Source organism: Schistocerca gregaria, chromosome 10 (genome assembly GCF_023897955.1).
Source record: "Schistocerca gregaria isolate iqSchGreg1 chromosome 10, iqSchGreg1.2, whole genome shotgun sequence".
NCBI classification, from domain to species: Eukaryota; Metazoa; Arthropoda; class Insecta; order Orthoptera; family Acrididae; genus Schistocerca; species Schistocerca gregaria.
In genome coordinates this window covers 134,481,717-134,489,708 of record NC_064929.1, presented here as the reverse complement: position 1 = coordinate 134,489,708, position 7,992 = coordinate 134,481,717, and positions in this window count along the sequence as shown.

The following is a 7,992-nucleotide window of genomic DNA, read 5'->3' as shown; positions in this document are numbered from 1 at the left end:
CTGATCTTCCCCGAGGTCTGCATCTACCAGTTTTTCCATTCGTCTGTAAAGAATTCGCGTTAGTATTTTGCAGCCGTGGCTTATTAAACTGATAGTTCGGTAATTTTCACATCTGTCAGCACCTGCTTTCTTTGGGATTGGAATTATTATATTCTTCTTGAAGTCTGAGGGTATTTCGCCTGTTTCATACATCTTGCTCACCAGCTGGTAGAGTTTTGTCATGACTGGCTCTCCCAAGGCCGTCAGTAGTTCTAATGGAATGTTGTCTACTCCGGGGGCCTTGTTTCGACTCAGGTCTTTCAGTGCTCTGTCAAACTCTTCACGCAGTATCGTATCTCCCATTTCGTCTTCATCTACATCCTCTTCCATTTCCATAATATTGTCCTCAAGTACATCGCCCTTGTATAAACCTTCTATATATTCCTTCCACCTTTCTGCCTTCCCTTCTTTGCTTAGAACTGGGCTGCCATCTGAGCTCTTGATATTCATACACGTGGTTCTCTTCTCTCCAAAGGTCTCTTTAATTTTCCTGTAGGCAGTATCTATCTTACCCCTAGTGAGATAAGCTTCTACATCCTTACATTTGTCCTCTAGCCATCCCTGTTTAGCCATTTTGCACTTCCTGTCGATCTCATTTTTGAGACGTTTGTATTCCTTTTTGCCTGCTTCATTTACTGCATTTTTATATTTTCTCCTTTCATCAATTAAATTCAATATTTCTTCTGTTACCCAAGGATTTCTAGCAGCCCTCGTCTTTTTACCTACTTTATCCTCTGCTGCCTTCACTACTTCATCCCTGAGAGCTACCCATTCTTCTTCTACTGTATTTCTTTCCCCTATTCCTGTCAATTGTTCCCTTATGCTCTCCCTGAAACTCTGTACAACCTCTGGTTCTTTCAGTTTATCCAGGTCCCATCTCCTTAATTTCCCACATTTTTGCAGTTTCTTCAGTTTTAATCTACAGGTCATAACCAATAGATTGTGGTCAGAGTCCACATCTGCCCCTGGAAATGTCTTACAACTTAAAACCTGGTTCCTAAATCTCTGTCTTACCATTATATAATCTGTCTGATACCTTTTAGTATCTCCAGGGTTCTTCCACGTATACAACCTTCTTTCATGATTCTTAAACCAAGTGTTAGCTATGATTAAGTTGTGCTCTGTGCAAAATTCTACTAGGCGGCTTCCTCTTTCATTTCTAAGCCCCAATCCATATTCACCTACTATGTTTCCTTCTCTCCCTTTTCCTACACTCGAATTCCAGTCACCCATTACTATTAAATTTTCGTCTCCCTTCACTATCTGAATAATTTCTTTTATTTCATCGTACATTTCTTCAATTTCTTCATCATCTGCAGAGCTAGTTGGCATATAAACTTGTACTACTGTAGTAGGTGTGGGCTTCGTATCTATCTTGGATAGATAATACGTAGACGAATGACTGGGAGTCTATAAACAACATCGCAGACGAGGTGTTGCGAGTACTACATGAGGCATACAGACAGAAGAGACGATAGGCAAGAATAAGACTCAACATCTAACGGATCAAGAGCACGTGGATAGAAACACACACACGGAATCGGATGCCATATTACACACAGGGAGTGAAGACGAGATAAACGTACAAACATAGCAAAAGTAAGCGAAGGTTCGACAACACCAAACCGAATCGTTCTCAAAATGTAGCTCTCTATGTAGCTGTTATTAATTATACCATTTAATAGCATACAATAGTATCTGAAGATGTGACATTTCTTCTTCTTTCGCTGCATTAGGTGTGAGTGGCTCGAAATCCTACGGAACACTAGCAGCTGATGCAGCTGACTATGACATTTTAAACCGACTCCAAATGCCCACTGTTCTCTTAAGTTCGGAAACACATTGTAATCTAACTAATCATTACATTAAGTATCATCACTGTCAAGAAAACATATGTAACAGATGTAACCATAGACGTAGAAGGTAAGGAAGAACTGTAACGTCATACATGAGTCAAATCGCCATCTCTTGTTTCTTCCATTAAATACACTTTTAATTTAAAATACATCCACAACCTATTGCGTACATTATTCATTATCATTACCCGAACTAGCATCAAGCTTAAACAAAACTGTATATACACATTTTTGTGCTTATTATGTATCTTTTATTTTTTATTTTGTCCTTTTGTAAGATTTTCAACAAAAAATGTAGTACTTATAAAACTGCATTTATATTATATAACACGTAATATCTCACAATACTCCTTAAAGCCTGTACTATGGTAAGTGAACGGGCTTGGCCTTATGAGAAAGGATTTTCGTATAGATATCGACCACGTGTACCTGAATGGTGGCAAATCAGACTTACATCCACTCTGTAATAACAATGATCCGTCAAGCAAGTTCGAAATGCAATTACACGTCAGGATGGACCAAAAGCAACACTGCAGATGCTACCAATTTAAGTTGGTGTATATTCATGCAAAACAACACGTAGTAACGCTGCATAATATAGTAAAATTTTAGAACCAAAAAATCTATTGAACTGATAGTTTCACGTTCTGTACTGATATGGGAAAACCATGAATACATAACACTACACTATAATGTATACTATAAAACTTCGTACTGTCTATTTATCTGATAAAAATCGGGCATAATTTACCCTAGAAATAGCACTTTCGAACCACACACAAAATGTCAATTTTTATAAAGATAAAACACTGGTAAATTTTGACTTTTATATTGACTTTAACTTTTGCTGGTCAAATCAATTTGGAATTCAAATGAATAAAAGGGGGGGGGGGGACTCTGAAACTGTGTAAAAAAAAATTATTACTGAAATTATTATGCGTTCAAGATTTCCAGTATATGAGTTACTACTCTTTTTTTTCTTATTTTCTTCTCATTTAAATACCTTTATATCTGTCTCCAAATAATTAAACTTGATTACTATATCAATATTAAAGTTATGTTTTAACTCCGTTAGACCTTCGTTATTCATTTACTAGTTCATTAACAAAACAGTTCTTTAAACACTATTCTAACATAACTAGGTCTGCAACTAATTATTATTAACACAAAATTTAATTTTTCATTTCGGGACACTCGGATTGCACAATATTTGGAAAAGACCCTGTCTAGGTTAGTTGTGAGGATAATTAAATGAGGGGAAAGTTCTGGTAAAATTTAGGTTATCATTGAACAGTTCACTCTGTGGTCCATACGAATACAGCACTAAAAGTTTCAACCTGCTTGTATCGATGCGACGGTTGGCGAGCGGTGAGATGGCGAGGCACAGAGCACACATACAACCACAGCTATGGCTCTTGACGTATCGGCACTTTAATTCTTCTTAGCGTCGCAATAATTTCTATTTAGTGCCTATTGACTTTTGCCATGCTGTGTGGGCGTTGGAACGGCATACCCGAGGCTCAGTGAAGCTTCGTCTTCCAGGAGACCCTCCTCGCTCCGGAAGGTGTTGCTCAGGCCAGTGCCAAACTCCAACTACTACTGCTGAGCCCGTTGTGCCGTGCGGTGCCCGCGTGCATTTTCCCGCGCTCGCCTGCCATCCACCTTTTACCGCTCCCAAACAGACGGGGTATTCACCCGAGGTCTTGCATTCTACATATCCTAACACATTGCCTACGTATGGACCAGACGCACAGTTACAATTTTAAACATCTTGCAACAGTTCAATTCTACTACAATATTGCTTGACATTTGACATAGACATTAATATTCACATTGAAACTTGTTTACAGTTTTCTTAACACAATGGCATGAAACAAAAAATTACAGCCTATTGCCTGCTATATAACAACAGGCGGCAGCTCTTTACTTGTGAAATAAATAATAAATAAATAAAAGACCAAAGAGATAGAAGAGCGTCGCCTATGTCACATGCAGCCGATGTCTCTCTTTCCAGTACAGAGTTCGGGGACGCCGTTTTGGGTTTCAATAGAACCCGCGTTTGGCGCGCTTTACGCTCTTAAAGAGCCACGAAGTAATCGTCCGAATGGTACGGAAATCGTTAGATTTCCTTTACATGTGCATACAGAAGATTACAGTTACATAAAAATTTGATGATTCATTTAGCAGAAGCAACTTCACAAACGGACGAAGTCAACAGCACGTTGGTCCACCTGTGTCCATTGTGCGAACAGTTGACTGGTAGACAGTTGGATGTTCTCCAGAACGATTTCGTGCGAAATTGTGTCAAACCGGAGCGGTAGATATATTTATTTTTTATTTATTTATTCTTCATAATTACAGCCTATTGCCTGAAAAGCTAAAATGAGCCATTCTAATCACATTTCTTTTGATAGTAATAAATTATATATCATTTATTTCTGATATATGTGTATAAAAACAACTAATTCTGTTATTACAAAACTACATTTAACCCATAACCAATTACCCAGCTACTAATCTGCTACGAACATTGTAGCATATGTTCTGTGTTTGTTCATTTATTCTGGTGGATTTATCTTGTAGATGGTTGTCTCCGCTATTGGATGCGCCCTGGTGGTACACTGGTGTCAACACCCATTGTCTGCTGGATTCCTTCGGCGTTTCCCCTATTGCAAGTGAAACCACCCCCCTCCCTCTTAGAAAAATTTTAAGAATTACTGTGCTGATAAACCCCTTACGTTATATGATTTTCAAATAGCTGAGTAAAACTGAACGTACTCAGACATTTCTCACTTTACTTGTTCTGATCATCAAAAAATAGTTCAAATGGTTCTGAGCAGTATGGAACTTAACTTCTGAGGTCACCAGTCCCATAGAAATTAGAACAACTTAAACCTAACCTACCTAAGACATCATACACATCCATGCCCGAGGCACGATTCAAACCTACGACCGTAGCGTACAGACTGTAACGCCTAGAACCGCTCGGCCGCCTCGGCCGGCTCTGATCATCACTAAACCGATACACAATATTTTTAGCGCGACGCAATGTGACTTTTAATAATCCCTACAAAAGAATGGCCGTGATTAACAATAACCTATACTTTTCATGAATCCCTTACCTCACAAAAATCTTCGTTACTCGATCTACTGCAATACAGCGAGCGCCAATACAGTCAGCTAAATAAAAGATTCAAGCTACTGAAGGCACTAACTACTGATAGACATAGTTCGCAAATGGAAGTTTTCGATAGAAAACAATCAATGTATTAACCTTTATAGCGTTCAAAAGTCATTTCATGACATCCATCTTTACAAATTTCCTTTTTGTGTCGGACACACGTCCAGTTCGTCTGCTTATAGTAACCTCTCAAAACTCTGCCATCTCTCTCCCCACATCCACCACTACTGGCGGCTCACCTCCAATTGGCTAACGCTACGCGCTGTTCACATCCAACTGTACACCACTACAATAGAGAATATTTCAACAATGCCAATCAGCCACAGACTGCACACAGCACAGTCAGTGATTTTCATACAGAGCGCTATGTGGTGTTACCAACATGAAAAACTAAACAGCCTCCCTACACAAGTAATTGCACGCATCACTGTTGCGTATTAAATTCCACACTTCCATGATCACTTCCACCAACGCAATGTAGATTCTTGGGACAGTATTTCATTCGGTGGCCGCCGACCGCATTTACCTTCTGTCCATCGCACCGTCAAAATACAGAGCCGGTTCACGAGCTCTGCCTATAATACACCAAACGTTCTCAATTAGGGAGAGATCCGACAACCTTGCTGGCCGAGGTAGGGTTTGGCAGGCAGCAGAGATTCCCGCTGTGTATGAGCGGGCATTACCTTGCTGAAATGTAAGCCCAGGATGGCTTGCCACGAACTGCGACAAGGCGAGGCGTAAAATATCATCGGCGCAACGTTGTGCTATAAGCGTGTCGCGGATGACAAACAAAACCGTACTGCTACGAAAAGAAATGGCACACCAAACCATAACTCCTGGTTGCCGCGGGCGACCGTAACATTGGTATCACATTGCTATTTAGGGCGTCTACAGACACGTTGTAAGTTATCTTGCGTCATGGTGACTATTTTGTAAGTTACGGAAAAAAATTGACGTTGTGTGTAAGTTGCGTGAAGCTCACTTTGAATAAGGAAATGCTATCCGACATTGAAATCAACTTAAAAGATTGGGTCGCCACCAAATCTTTCCGCACGACAAATAAAGGGTTCGGCTGCATCGGAAAATTAATTAATTTAATCATAGGAAAAAGACTCATAAGAGAATATTCATTGTACTGCAACTTGCAAAGAATGAGATGTAATTACTAGTTTGGTCCAGGTATTGTTCACGTGAATCAAATATTAAAATAAAGTAAATAAGGCGTGAACACTGTATATAAAAGCAGCCTGCAGCAGCACTCCTAAAAACAACATCTATTCTAAAGAATTTGTTTTAAATAAAAAGAGGACGCTAATTATTGGACCTGTGGACAAGGAAACTACAAGGCAAACGGAGTAGGTAATAGAGACGTAACATCGGCACACAGGATAAGATTGGTGGGAAAATTATTTATTCCTTAAAACATTGATGTAATGCATCTATACAACTGCCGTTACCTGGTAACTAAGTACAATTTATTGTGAAACGTATGCCCATGTGGTTTGCGCAGACACAATTTCTACATGCCGTGTCCAAGTTTTAATCACATTTAACCACGCAGCCGCGAACAATTAACATTTTTCAGAAGGCATATTTGAATGGACAATGTGTGATGGCAGTGGACCAACAAATTCTAATATTATTTATTTATTTAACCCGATCAGATGCAGCATTTCATTCATCAGAGTTACATCATGACCATAGTTTAAATGAGAAAATTAGCTTACTCTAGTGGCAATATGAATAAACAGTAGTGACTAACACCTAATGAAGTAAATGCCGGCAGTATTTTTACAACAGGTGGTATACATACAGAGTATGATAAAAGCAGTAATAATGATAGGAAAAAAAATCAAATAATAGTGACAAACATGAGAAAAATTGGCAATAGTAATGAAGATTTGTGCAGATGTACATTAATATCTTGGTGTGTAAAGTAGATGTTTACTAGTATAGCGAGTTTTGGGGAAGGGAGTCTTAAGGAGGGGGACAGAATGAAGTAATGAGGTGAAGTGCAGTCATGTACAGAGGAAGGCATTACTGTTCTCTAACATAACGAGGGAGCTTATTCCAGAGTCGGGTTCCCGCTACTGTAAAGGACTTTGAGAAAGTGACTGAGCGATGCAGTGGAACGGAGAGGATTTTATTATAATGAGAACGTGTGTTTCTGTCATGTTGTTCCGACATGAGCGTTAGGGACGAGGAGAGATATGAGGGACAGTGCACATTTATAAGGCAGTAGATTACACCACGTGGATGGCTTCCAACGGCCGTAAGGTAAATGAGACAAAGAAAAGTCACGAAGAGGCAAAATTATCAAGGTTCAGGAAAGATTAGGACGTACACAGACGCAGTTGCAGACAGGCAAACATACACACTGAACCGAGGGCGCATTTCTTACCTATGGAAAACCTTTGTATTAAGTTCTTCTTACGGATCAAAGTCTGCATTAGGAAACAAATTGAAAGTCTGCAGAAGCCTTGCTTTCCTTGATACGCCCCAGCAAATCAATGTTTATTGGATGAAACGCGAGACCAAAATCTAAAAGTTCCCGTCTTGCTATGACACAACGCGCCGCGCCGGTAAGTCAACTCACCTTTCTTCGAAGAGATTTCGGCTGTAGACCCTCGGTGAGATGGAAACAAACTGACTGTCTCCCACGCGATTCCGTGGCCAGGAAAACCCAGAGACGAGGCTTCCGCCACCAACCTAATACCAGTAACTTTCACGCAGGGAGAACAAACCTCTTTGCCTACCTGAAAACTACAGGGGTTGGCCATTTTGTACGACTACCGCTGATCCTGTGCAGCAGACTAGACCACCGTATAGCAACATGAAACACACCCACATTCGTTCACTCACGCCTGCCTGAGAGTTTTGTGTCACTGTAAAGTAAATAAAATGATAATGAAAGGG